Source organism: Dermacentor silvarum, chromosome 5, assembly GCF_013339745.2.
Source record: "Dermacentor silvarum isolate Dsil-2018 chromosome 5, BIME_Dsil_1.4, whole genome shotgun sequence".
NCBI lineage: Eukaryota > Metazoa > Arthropoda > Arachnida > Ixodida > Ixodidae > Dermacentor > Dermacentor silvarum.
The window spans coordinates 175,716,101-175,729,345 of record NC_051158.1 but is presented as its reverse complement, the minus strand read 5'-3'; positions in this window follow the sequence as shown (position 1 = coordinate 175,729,345).

Genomic DNA, 13,245 nt, shown 5'->3' with positions numbered 1-13,245 from the left:
GCTGGTTCGATTACGCCAAGCACTACAAAAATTCTAAATGTATTTTTTGCCATTGATGAGGGGCACATACTATGTGGCACGTAGTTATCCTAGTTGGCATCAAAGAAGGTCGTTAGAGCGGCACAATGCCACATAGCCAATGACCCAGGTTGGCATCACCGAGGGTCAGTGCAGAGTGGCGCATACGCAGGGATCCGAATTGCCGTCATAGCGGTTCATTGAAGTGTAGCACATACCTAGTTTTATACACCGCGTGACCCAAGTTTTTGCGGTTGCTGTTTTTCAGCCAAGTTTTCTCCGCCCAGCAGCCCAGTGCTCTGCCGTTTACGGCTACCCAGTGATCCAAGTTGGCGGAAAAATGGTTGGAGAGATAAATTTATTAATAGGTAGTAGACAGACCAACAGATAAATTATATTGGGCCGGAAAGTATAAAAAATATCGTGTTCCCGGCGGAAAGTAGACACGTGCGACTGGACAGCCATGACGGGAGAGCGGCAGGAAACTAGGCACGCAAGCACTTGGAACGACGATGAAGAGAGGGCGGTGCGTGCGTACACACTAAGCCGACGCGGGCCGCACAGCGGCAGATCTTTTAGATACCCTTGTTATCTACCTGAGAGTCTACGAATGTTGAAAGTGGTGCCTATTGGTTACTAATCTACTTAAAATACATATCCAAGTGATGAGAAGTATAAGCTTTTGCATAGAATGAAGCGATCTGGCATCAAATTTGGGAGCTGAGTTCTTGCACACGCAGTTCTACATGAAAATCTACATAACCATGCATTCCTTGCTTTAAATACCTTATTGGGTGCTTTGCTTCTTGTATGCATTTATTGTCTTTATTTATTTTAGACTTAGCGTAAACTTGATTCTTCATTGTATTATTATTAACAAAGTGTTCTTATGTTTTGTATGCTCCTTATGCTATGTAAAATTTTGAAACTCCCTTTACCCAAGGCTCATTCTTTGGGCCTGTAAGATATTTTGAATAAATAAATCTGCTGACGGACACTAAAGATGCGTAGAACCCTAGCCATTGATAGCTTCGCTGTAAAATAAGTTCCCGTCTTTCACCAACGAAGCCTCTAAGGGTCGACAGATAGACAGAAGGCCCAAGGAAAGTGCGCGAAGCACCATAAGAAAGGTAATCGCATTAAAAGAATTGATCAGGTATATTCACAGTGACGATGACAGAAACCCAACCAATAATGTAGGACGCCCAGCAGTGACCGAAACATACATGGGTAGTGAGCACCTGGTCTACCAAGCCTAGCCCAGATCGTCATGGTTGGCGCAAGGTCGACTGGCAGCTTCGACAACTGTCTGAAAGCACCAGAGAGTCCGAGTGACCATCAATGGGCGATCAAGGGAATCTTCAACCAGGAGTCAATACTTCGACAACTCACCTTGTTTTTGTAAATGGCACCGACAAAGCATGCTTTCTGCTATTCTCAAGCGCGTCAGCCACGCTTAATACCTACACAAAATCAAGAAAAATATAAATGACGTTTAGAGTAACTTCACGATAACTAAGCACTTCCTAACAATAACAAGTGCCCGCAGGGGCGTCTGCGAAAGCAGGCGTTTGGTGTGTTGCGACACCACGGACCCGAGCACATGGGGGTTGGACCCTCCCGCGTGTAGCCGTGCGCGGCTTAGCCGTGTCTGGGGAAAGGGGGATCCTGGGGGTTGAGCCGATGCCGGGTGTTTGGACCTTTAAGGCCCCCCGGCGGAGGCAACACACCTCTTCGGCCTCTGCTTCACATAGACGGCACCCCTGGGCTGACCCACCCAGGGGAAATCGGCTGGTCGCCTTTTCCTATCCCCCTCTCTGACCTTTTTCTTTCCTATCTCCTTTCTTTACTGTCCTGTCTTCTCTTCTCTTCTCTTACTTCCACGTTTTTCATAGGCGGCTTGGGTTAACCTTGTGTACCTGTCCTCCCATGGGCATAATACATTCGGTTATAGTAGCGATGTACGGCTGGCGTATGCTGTCTTAAACATTAAGAACTGCAGCGTCCCCAAGTTGGGCTCCATGGTGGGTGGCCGCCATTGCTGCCGAACACAAAACTAATTACATGGGAACCCCTACATTTCCCCGTCTTGATCGCCAGCCTCAGAAGAGGGGGCGCACCGATGAATCCTTGTATACGTTTACAAAGCCAACTGAAACTTTCCCGCGATTCCACGTGATCCACAGTGAGAAAACCGAAAAATCAGCCCGAATAATTTCACCATTTGTTGTCGCAAAATCTCTGACCGAAAACCTTGGACCTGGCTACAAGATCACCAGAATGACCAGCGGTGACCTTCTGTTGGAGGTTAAGGATCACCAACAATACCAAAAGCTCACCAGTCTTCAATCACTCGGACAGCACCCGGTAACTGTTACGCCACATCGAACCATGAATACCTCACGCGGAGTAGTATCTGACGTAGACCTCCTAGAATTGACTGAAACCGAGCTTCTAGAAGGCTGGAGCGACCAAAATGTCATCAATGTGCAACGCATAAAAATCAGGCGGGACAATAAAGAAATACCAACACACCATCTAATTCTGACATTTTCATCAAGCATTCTGCCCCAGACGATCCTAACAGGCTACATCAAACTGAACGTGCGACCTTACATCCCAAATCCGAGACGATGCTACCAGTGCCAAAGGTTCGGACACGGTTCGCAGAGTTGCCGTGGTCGACTCACCTGCGCCAAGTGCGGAGTGCAAGGCCATGCCTCAGATAGCTGTGAGGCCACGCCTCACTGTGTAAATTGTGACGGCGAACATCCGGCGTATTCTCGCTCTTGTCCAGGCTGGAAAAGAGAAAAAGAAATAATAACTATAAAGGTCCGTGAGAACATCTCGTTCAGGGAAGCACGCAAAAGGTGCTCGCCTTTTCATAACACTACATACGCTGATGCGGCACGTCAGGGGGCACGGTCGCATCGGCTTCCGCCACCAGCCCGGCCTGCACGTAGCGAGCCGTCGGCTGGGGCAACCGCCCCTACGGTGGGAGCAGCCAAGGCTGCCCTGCCCTCCCTCGACTCGGCCACACCAGTGGCCTCTGCAAACCTTGGCAGCAGCCAGGGCCGCACAGAGGCAAAGGAGGGTCCATCAACCTCCGCACTGGTGGGGGCAAAGGCTTTGTCCTCAAAGACGAAGCCTGTACGTACACATCGCTCGTTGGAGCGAGTGTCCAAAGCCCCGGATGAGGCAATGGACACTACCACATGCGAGATGGCGCATGGAGCGCCTAGGGTGCGACGAGGCTCTCTCGAGCACCCCAAAAAGGGGAAAACTCCAATTACAGGGCCTGAAAAGGCTCTGTAGGATAAGTCCAAGTACTCGACCAAGACACACAGCACATTTCCTTCCAACATGAACACAATAATTCAGTGGAATATAAGGGGACTACTGCACAACCTAGACGACATTCAAGAACTTTTACACAAATTTAATCCAAAAGTGCTGTGTGTCCAGGAAACTCACCTTAACTCTAGAAACAGCAGCTTTCTCCGTCAGTATAATATTTTCCGAAGAGATCGCGAGGATGCTGCCGCATCATCTGGAGGTGTGGCCATAATACTCGATAGAACTGTAGCCTGTCAGCATTTTCCACTGCAAACCGCACTGGAGGCCGTGGCTGTTCGTGCTGTCCTTTCAAATAAACTGGTAACCATTTGCTCGCTCTATATACCTCCAAACTACCAGCTGCACAAACAAGAATTTCAGTCTTTCATTGATGAGCTCCCCGAACCCTACCTTGTTCTTGGGGATCTCAATGCACACAGCGGCCTGTGGGGCGACTCTCGCATCGATGCGCGAGGCCGTTTAATTGAAGACTTTCTTTTCTCATCCGGTGCGTGTCTGCTAAACAAAAAAGAACCTACATATTATTGTCTCGCAAACAGAACCTTTTCCTCCATAGATCTCAGCATAGCTTCTCCATCCATATTACCTGAACTCGAATGGGAAGTTATAAAAAACCCTTATGGGAGCGACCATTTCCCTATACTGCTGCGAGCACAAAGACAATACGAATCTCCACCACATGCCCCCCAGTGGAAGGTCGATGCAGGGAACTGGGAGAAATTCCAGACACTTACCAGTACGATCTCGTGGGCTGACATGTCTGTGCTCGGAGTTGACGGTGCCGTCGAGTATTTTACCAACTTCATAATTGATGCAGCATCTAAGTGTATTCCCCAAACAAGTGGACTTTCTCGTAAACCTCGTGTTCCGTGGTGGAATGAACAATGTCGGAACGCGCGTAGGCAGCAGAACAAAGCATGGAGGCAGCTTCGCGATTCTCCTACTGCTGAAAACCTTGTCAATTTCAAGCAAATTAAGTCCCAAGGTAGGAGAACGCGCAGACAAGCCAGGAGAGACAGCTGGCAAAAATTCTTATCAAGCATCAATTCGTACACGGATGAGGCCAAGGTTTGGAACAGGGTCAATAGAGTAAGAGGACGACAAACACATCCGCCTCCCTTGATACACACGCAGGGAGACAGCCTGGAGGACCAAGCAAATCATCTGGGTGCTCATTTTGAACATGTGTCCAGTTCATCACATTATTCTCCAGCATTTACAAAATACAAAGCAGCAATAGAAAAGAAAAACCTAGACCGAAAGAGCACCGGGAACGAGCCATATAACTTACCTTTCTCTCTAGCAGAGCTGTATGCATCACTCACCTGTTGCAACCGATCTGCCCCAGGCTCTGACCGCATACTATACGAAATGTTAAAAAACCTGCCCTCTGAAACGAAGAAAACGCTTCTCTGTCTGTATAACTTTATTTGGACCTCCGGCGAGATCCCCTCTGCCTGGAAAGAGGCCATAGTGATCCCTATCCTAAAGCAGGGCAAGGATCCATCGTCCGTATCCAGCTATCGGCCCATAGCTCTAACAAGCTGCATCTGCAAAGTCTTCGAGAAGATGATAAACCGGCGTCTAATACATTTCCTAGAATCAAGCAAGCTGCTTGACCCATACCAGTGTGGGTTTCGCGATGGCCGATCCACCACTGACCATCTGATACGCATAGAGGCTCAGATTCGTGAAGCCTTTGTCCACAAGCAATTCTTCCTGTCTGTTTTCCTCGATATGGAAAAGGCATACGACACCACGTGGCGGTTCGGAATACTGCGAGACCTCGCACACTTTGGAATACGTGGAAATATGCTGAATATCATTGAAAGTTACCTGTCCAACCGCAGATTCCGTGTCCGTGTGGGTAATGCCTTATCAGTACCATATGTTCAGGAAACTGGAGTACCACAGGGTGGTGTGCTCAGTTGCACCCTTTTTATCATAAAAATGAACTCTCTGCGTCTGTACATCCCACGCAACATATTTTATTCAGTATATGTCGACGATGTGCAGATAGGGTTCACCTCATGTAACCTTGCAATCTGTGAGCGGCAGGTTCAGCTTGGTTTGAACAAACTATGTAAGTGGGCAGACGAGAATGGATTTAGGCTTAACCCACAAAAGTCCACATGCGTCCTCTTCTCCAGAAAGAGAGGTCTGCACCCTGATCCCAACATCGAGATGCAAGGTGAGGGTCTACCTGTAAAAACTGAACACAAATTTCTAGGCATAATTCTGGACGCGAAGTTAACATTTATCCCACATCTAAAGTATCTAAGAAACAAGTGCATGAAGACAATGAGCATCTTGAAAGTGTTGTCTCGCACTACGTGGGGTAGTGACACAAAATGTCTACTGAATCTCTATAAGAGCCTGATTCGATCACGTATAGACTACGGTTCCATTATATACCACTCCGCGACTCCGAGCTCCTTGAAGATGCTGGACCCTGTCCACCATCTGGGCATCCGCCTCTCTACGGGTGCATTCAGAACAAGCCCCGTAGAAAGCCTATATGCAGAATCAAATGAATGGTCACTCCATCTGCAGAGAACGTACTTGTCCTTTATGTATTTCCTGAAAGTAAACTCAAGCAAAACTCACCCTACCTACACAACTATAAATGACCTGTCCAGTGCCCAAACCTTTCAGAACCGCCCTAGCGTAAGAAAGCCCTACGCACTGCGAGTAAGAAGTCTTGCCGAAGAGATGGATGTGTCGCTCCACGAACACGATGTCATGTACTCTCCTGTACAGCTGCCGCCATGGCAGTGGCAGCTGATTGACTGTGATCTGTCCTTCGTTGATGTTACAAAGAATGCGCCGGTCGCACATATCCGTATGCACTTCCTCGAATTGCAGCACAAATACTCTTGTCCGGAATATTTTACTGACGCCTCAAAGTCACACACTGGCGTGTCTTACGCGGCGGTCGGTCCATCCTTTTGGGCTGCCGGAGTTCTACACCCAAACACAACCATCTTTACAGCGGAGGCCTACGCCATCCTGGCGGCGGTTAAACAGATCAAACAGCTAGACATACGCAAGGCAGTCATTTACACTGACTCCTTGAGCGTGTTGAAATGTTTAAAAACTCTCAGTAGGCACAGAAACCCCGTCATTATAGCTCTTTATTCCATACTTTGCACCGCGTATGCATCTAAGCAACAAATTGTGCTGTGCTGGGTGCCAGGGCACCGCGAGATCGAAGGGAATGAGTTGGCCGACAAGCTAGCCACATCTGCTCATACAGACGCTGCCACTTCGCCCACAGCCGTCCCTGTAATGGACCTAAAGCCACTTATCAAGAAAAAGGTCAGAGCCTACTGGCAACGTCTGTGGGACAGAGAAACGAACAACAAACTACATACTATCAAGCCTCATCTCGCTCATTGGCCGTCAGAATCGAAAACACGCTACACACAGGTTACACTTTGCAGACTCAGGATAGGACACACATACAGTACACACGCATACTTATTGTCCGGTGGCGATCCGCCTGTCTGTGACGAATGTGGCGAGCCACTCAGTGTACTTCACGTCCTCCTGCAATGCCCTGAACTGGAGCCTCAGAGGAAAATACATTTTTCATTATCATTACGGCAGAACCTACCATTACATCCATGTATGTTTTTGGGCAATGAACCTCTTTTTAAATACCAATCCGTTATCGCGTTTTTAAAGGATATACCTAACTTTCGTGTTATATATGCAGGTGACTTGTAGCACGGCCTCTCTGGAGAGGCCGCTGCTGCGGTATTTTTTTTTAAAGAAAGCACGTGCCTCCTGGTCTTTGTCTACAAAGGCTTCCGGTAGGCGTCGTGCTGCTTTTATATTCTTAATACTCTAAGCACCATGACCATTTCTCATCCGTTCACTACCCATAGATCATTCCACACGTCACTGCCATAATTCTATTCGATATATGTTTTACGCTTCTATACCGCGATTTGTTCTTAGGCCCCTTTACAGCCACATTGCATCCTGTCATCAGAACTCACTGATCATGGCAAACATACCATTCATTGTCTTGGCGCTCTTTGGCCACACTTGGCCCTTGCGCCACAAAACACCAAATATCATCATCATCATCATCAACAATAACAAGTCTGAACCATGCTTGCGTGAGGCCATTCATAAGGTAACTGTTATAATAATCCAAATGATATAGCGAATGCTTTCAACGACCATGTTTATTGCTTCATTGAATGTGGGATATGGTCCTGACCTAATTGTTCTTCTACACCGCACTCACTACCTTTTACTTGTTTCTAACGCCAGCCGAAGAACCTCTTCTACTCTTATCTTCCCTAAAGACAACTGGACCTGTCTAAGACATGCTACACGTGGCAACTTTAAAACGTGTGTCACGTGAGTAGTCGCCAAATTGGTCAGATATTATAAATGAAATGTCCAGGTCCGGTATTTTTCCAATCTACATCAAAGTTGGAAAAATAGTTCAAGCTCACAGAAAGGAAGGGTCACAGGTGTTCTATTTACAGTTACAGTTCGATCGGCACGTCTTCGTTTATAGTAAGGTCATCGAAAAATGTTTTATAACTAGGTTGCAAAGTACATACGTAAATTTATTCTTCTGTCGCCTCATCAATCCGGTTTTCGCCGGCGCACTTCTACTGACTTACCTCTTCTTTTCTTTTTTTCCTTTACTGATTGCATCAAACAAGCAATAGGCGGCGTTATGTCGGTCGTAGCCGTATTCGTTGACCTTACTGAGGCATTTAACACCATTAACCACGACAATCTGTTTGACAACCTTAATAATTTGGTATATCTGGCCAGCCTTTACACTTCATTGTCAATTACTTTAGTAATCGGTCATAATTGTTGAAATTACCAATTATCAATGTTCCGCAAAAATAATTATTGTCCACCTTGGACCTCGATTCATAAAGTATTCATTATCGATCTAGGGACACTACCTTGCCATTGTAGTTCCTGTATATATACTGATGGCACTACCATTTTTGCTACTAATAAAACTCAAAATGCAGCTCTAGAAAAAGCTTAACACCAACCTCCGTCATGCTCATTCCTAGTGTAAAGCAAACTATCTGCCTAATAATCTTTCTAAGACCACATTTATGGTATTGCATTCTCCCCAGTTACGTATACGCTCTTGTTCAGCAGTTTCTCTTGACAGTCATGATCTACCTTTGCTTAAAAGTACAAAGTTTCCCCGCTGCACCCCTCGATGAGCTCTCAAATTGGATCTTGATGTCACATCGCAGGATCAAAAAGCTTTTTTTGGAAAATACTTGTAATTATTAAGACTTGTTCCTACCTCCAGCCCCGTAATATTTTATAACTATATTACGTTTAGGTTCAACTTCCCTTACAAAAATTGTTGAAAAGTTGTTGAAAAGTCATTGGTCAATGTAGACAAATAGCATTGAAAGCACATTGAGGCTTTGTTGAAACATTATTGAGGAAATTGTTGACTGGTGTTGAAAATTGGCCCGCGACATTTTGTTGAAACATCATTGGGTGGTTTCAATTTGAGAAGTCATTGATGGATTGTTGAAACCATGTTGAATTCCAATATTGAAAGCCCATTGAAGAACTGTTGAAGATGTGCTGAATGTCAATATTGAAAACCTGTTGAGACATTGTTGAAATATGTTGAATGCCAATATTGAAACCCCATTGACATAATGTTGGAATTGTGTTGAATGTCAATATTGAAACCCCATTGAAATATTATTGGAGCAGTATTGAATATCAATATTGAAACCCCATTGACATATTATTGAAGCATTGTTGAACATCAATATTGAAACCCCATTGAAGTATTATTGAATGAGCGTTAAAAGTCAACATTGCTTGATGGAGGCAAAAGGTGCTACATATCAGAAACAGGACACAAGAGGAAGAACACAGACAACACACACGTTAAGCACCAAGCGCGTGTGTTGTCTGTGTTCTTCCTCTTGTGTCCTGTTTCTGATGCACTACGCCTTTTGCCTCCATTATACCAACAAGCCCAACGTGCAATGTTAGTCAATAGTGCAACACCATTTAAATATTGACACGTATACATGTTTATGTTTCACCGGTGGCTGCTTTCAACCGGCTAACAAATGTTAAACGTTTCGCTCGGCGCAGGACGCGCCTGTATCGGAAGTTTCTAGAACGTTATCGATGCTTCTTTCCATTGCCTGTTTTCACCGACGCTTATGTTATCTGATTGCATGACTGACGCGAATTGTCTAGAACTTTCTGGAAGACACGCGGGCATCAGGGATTAATCTAGAACCTTCGATGACTCAGGTATAAAAGCCGACGCGTTTCGCCGCTGATCAGATTTTCGACGATCGCCGACTGCGTTCGCCGCTATCGTTGTGCTTTGAGTGTACCTTGATTTTGTGGGCACAGGTTCGCCCAATAAACAACCAGTTTCGTCGTACACAGTTTTACGACTGTTTTCTTCAGCGTCACTACTACGTGACATCTGGTGGAGGTGCTAGTGCGTTCATGCAGCGAACGCCCCCGCAAAGCCGCGATCCAAGCCCGAAACCGGAGGACAACGCCAACGTCACCAAGGACCAGCGAGCTAGCCGTAGGCAGCAAGGACTTCTGCCGGAGTACGGACTTCTTCCTGAGAAGACCACAGCGATCAAGGCCAAGTCAACGACCTCAATGGCAGCCCCAGCGTCCCCCATCCTGCTGCAACAACCTCGGGAGCCCCCGACCTTCCGTGGATCATCGGCTGAAGACCCTGAAACCTGGCTGGAGACATACGAGCGGACCGCGACTTTCAACAAATGGAGCGACGACGACAAGCTACGCCATTTCTATTTTTCGTTGGATGACGCTGCTCGGACCTGGTTTGAGAACAGAGAGACCACCCTGGCTACGTGGGACCTCTTTCGTGAAAACTTCGTGAGGACCTTCACGAGTGTCGTACGAAAGGAGAGGGCAGAGGTTCTCTTAGAAACCAGAGTGCAATTGCCGAACGAGAACATCGCGATCTTCACGGAGGAGATGACTCGCCTCTTCCGCCACGCCGACCCCGACATGTCTGAAGAAAAGAAAGTTCGGTTCTTGATGCGGGGTGTCAAAGACCAACTATTCGCCGGATCGATGCGCAACCCGCCCAAGACTGTCGCCGAATTTCTTTCCGAGGCTACAACGATCGAGAAGACGCTTGAAATGCGCGTCAGGCAATACAACCGCCGTGCCCTGACCAACTACGCCGACGCTCAAGCGCTAGGCGCCGACGACCTGCGCGAGACCATCAGAGCGGTCGTTCGCGAGGAGCTGCATAAGCTCTTTCCCCGGTCGCAGCCTCACGTGGCATCTATCGCCGACGTCGTCAAAGACGAACTTCAGCGCTCACTTGGAGTTCCCGATGTGCAGCCACAATCGCCGCAACCCCAGCCGGAAGCGCTGACCTACGCCGCCGTCGCCCGTCGTCAAGGCCCCCCTCCGCGCTCGCGCCAGGGCCCCGTAACGCCGCAGTTCCGTCGTCCGCCGCCGCCAGCACGCCCGCCCGTCGCCCAGCGCAGCTACCAGAGGAAGACGGACATTTGGCGCACTCCCGACCACCGCCCGCTCTGCTATCACTGCGGGGAAGCCGGCCATGTCTACCGCCGATGCCCATACCGCGAAATGGGCCTACGAGGGTTCCCCGTCAACGCGCCCCGTCCCGATCGAGGTGAACGACCGCGCGACATCGCCGACTACCTCGCCGGAGCCCAGTGGCAACCCCGACGACCCTCACGATCGCCGTCACCAGGCCGCTACACCTCGCCGCATCGCCGTCAGTACAACGGTCTCACCCGGGGCCGATCTCCCAGCCCTTACCCGGGAAACTAAAGGCAGCAACCGATGGAGGTGCGGTTGCTGTACGACGCAATGCCGAACATCCTCCGACGCCGCCGACGACGACGATTCGCGATTCATCATGACGAGATATCAGCACGCCGCCTAGCAACAGCCTTGACAACACTTCGCCGCCGAAAGAAGACCTTCCGACGCGACGTAGCAGCAGCAGAGCAAGCCGACGCAGCCGTGATCCGACGCCACGAATTAACCGCAACGCCAGACGCCGGTCTACCGATCTAGACGTGCTCATCGATGGCCATAACGTCACCGCTCTCGTCGACACTGGAGCCGACTATTCCGTCTTCAGTGGCCCGTTCGCCGCCAAGTTGAAGAAGGTGAAAACAGCCTGGCAAGGACCCGATATCCGGACAGCGGGAGGCCACCTAATAACGCCGACTGGAATCTGCACAGCGCGAGTCACGGTAAACAACCGCACTTACCCGGCGAGCTTCGTAATCCTGCAGCACTGCTCCAGGGATGTCATCCTAGGCATGGACTTTCTAAACCAACACGGTGCAGTCATCGACTTAAGGTCCAAGTCGATAACGCTTTCAACGCACAACGCGATACCACCGGATACAAGCATAAGTTACCATGCCTTGAATGTGCTTGAAGAACAAGTCACCGTTCCGCCTCGCTCCAGCGTAATGATTTCCGTCGGTACCGTAGTGCCTGTAGACATGGAGGGCGTCATCGAGGGCGATCATCACTTACTACTCGACCGTGAAATTTGCGTCGCTAGAGGCATAGCTGAGCTACGTGCAGGGAAAGCAAGGGTGATGCTCACGAACTTCAGCCCCGAATACAAGCACATTAACAAAGGCACCACGGTCGCCTACATCGACGAAATAGTACAAGCCAGCAGTGCGTTCGCCTTCACGGATTCCAGTGCACCTGCAACGACGACTATAGTACCTGAACCAACTTTCGACGTCAATCAGAACCTTCCCAGGCACAAGAAAGAACAACTAAAGGCTCTGCTCCTGCAATACAAGGACTGCTTCTCGTCGTCGTCAAAAGTTAGACAAACCCCTGTCGCCAAGCACCGCATCATAACCGACGAAGATGTCCGGCCACTCCGTCAGAGCCCGTACCGAGTTTCGGCGCGCGAACGCGAGGCCATAAGGCAACAAGTCGACGAAATGCTACGTGACGACATCATCCAGCCGTCCAAGAGTCCGTGGGCGTCCCCCGTGGTGTTAGTGAAGAAGAAGGATGGAACCCTACGTTTATGCGTCGATTATCGTCGCCTCAACAAGATCACGAAGAAGGACGTATACCCCCTCCCACGGATTGACGACGCCTTGGATCGACTCTACAACGCAAAGTATTTTTCGTCGATGGACCTCAAAACCGGCTACTGGCAAATCGAAGTCGACGAGAGGGACCGGGAGAAGACTGCGTTTATAACACCAGACGGACTGTTCGAGTTCAAGGTCATGCCGTTTGGTCTTTGCTCGGCGCCTGCCACTTTCCAACGTGTCATGGATACAGTACTGGCAGGCTTGAAGTGGCAGACTTGCCTCGTCTATTTGGACGACGTCGTTGTGTTTGCCTCAAGCTTCGAGGAACACCTCCGGCGCCTTGAAACAGTTCTTCAAGCAATCAAGACCTCCGGACTCACGTTGAAGCCAGAAAAGTGCCGCTTCGCATATGAGGAGCTCTTGTTTTGGGCCATGTCATCAACAAGTCTGGAGTGCGCCCCGACCCTCAGAAAACTGCGGCCATCTCCAACTTTCCTCCGCCCGCTGACAAGAAGGCAGTGCGTAGATTTCTTGGACTGTGCGCCTATTACAGGCGCTTCGTCAAGAATTTTTCACGGATCGCTGAGCCACTGACGTATCTCACGAAGGCCGACGTCGAGTTCAAGTGGGAGACGCCGCAAGTCGAAGCATTTGAAGAACTGAAGCGACGCCTGCAATCGCCGCCAATACTTGCGCATTTCGCAAATCGCGAAGCCCAAATACGTGCGCATTGTCGAACGAAAAGTTGCCCCGATACGAACGTACAAACCGACGCAAA